Source organism: Taudactylus pleione, unplaced genomic scaffold (genome assembly GCF_031769625.1).
Source record: "Taudactylus pleione unplaced genomic scaffold, aTauple2 ptg002709l, whole genome shotgun sequence".
Taxonomy (NCBI): Eukaryota; Metazoa; Chordata; class Amphibia; order Anura; family Myobatrachidae; genus Taudactylus; species Taudactylus pleione.
In genome coordinates, this window is record NW_028287085.1 from 121,144 (window position 1) to 122,394 (window position 1,251).

Sequence of the window (1,251 nt, forward strand, 5' to 3'; positions counted from 1 at the left end):
TATAAATTGTATAACATGTGAAGAGATGAAGAGCCAGAAGAGCAGGAGTCATATACAAGTTCAGCACAGTCCAAACATGAAGTAGCAGAGACATTTATTGGACCACGCTTTTAAGAAAAATGGATTCTTGTTTGGTCGGTTATACACCATTAGAAAGCATGATTAACAAGAATCATCATAATGATAGTCTCCTAATTCTCATTTATTCTCCTTGCTTCACCTCTGCCAGTTGCTCCACTAGCTATTAGCATCAAGTTCAAACCCCCTCCCTCACATAGAACATACTTGCCTACTTTAAGACTCTCATTACCCCAACCTGCTCTGCCAATGCCACTCTCCTCCTCCTCCCTGCTAACCACTTCGGACTCCTATCTCTAGGTTTTCTCCCATGCTGCTCCCATACTCAGGAGCACCCACCAATGCCCAATTCAGGTGGAGCACAGTCTTTAGCCATACCATCAAAACTCACATCTTCATTCATCCCCTCATAACTCTCCATTCCCTAAAGCTGGGTACACACTGAGACAATGTTGTTACGATTTGGTAGATTTGCCTAAATTATAACAACATATTGTGCAGTGTGTATGTACGAAATGCACGTTCCTGTGGTTGCATGCAATGTCGTATGGTTGACAATATCGCTTGCGGCTCCATGCAATGTAATGGAGGGTGGATCGAGTGCTCTTTCTGTCGTTCTTTGCATCATTCTGATGTGTACACATGATTCGATATGTCAGCACGTCGGTTTGACATATCCGTTGGGTACACATCGCTCAGTGTGTACCCAGTTTAACTCTGCTCCCCACCCATTCTCGTCTGCCTACATCCCCTCTAGCTACTGGAGAGCCATACTTAACATTGTCATCTCTACGGCATTCCAGCTGGTGAATATTCATCTGTTATTCCTTCAATTTTAACATATTGACTCTCAATGTCAATGGTCTGAACTCTTCACTCAAGAAAACAATGACATTGCACTTATTCAAGAGATAGCAAGCTAACATCTTATTACAAGAAACTCACTTCAAACAAACTCAGCCATCCCTATCCTCTAAACACTTTTCTCAAACATTATATTCCTAATCACCAAAAAATATAAAGGCTCTGCATTACTTGTTTGCAGCCCCCTTAGCTTAAATTAAACCTCCTTCTCTGACAGCTATGAACACTTTAATGTAGATGTAGATCAACACTCGCAATACTTTATCACTGTAGCCTAGCTCTACTCCCCTAATTCTGGATAGGGTATCT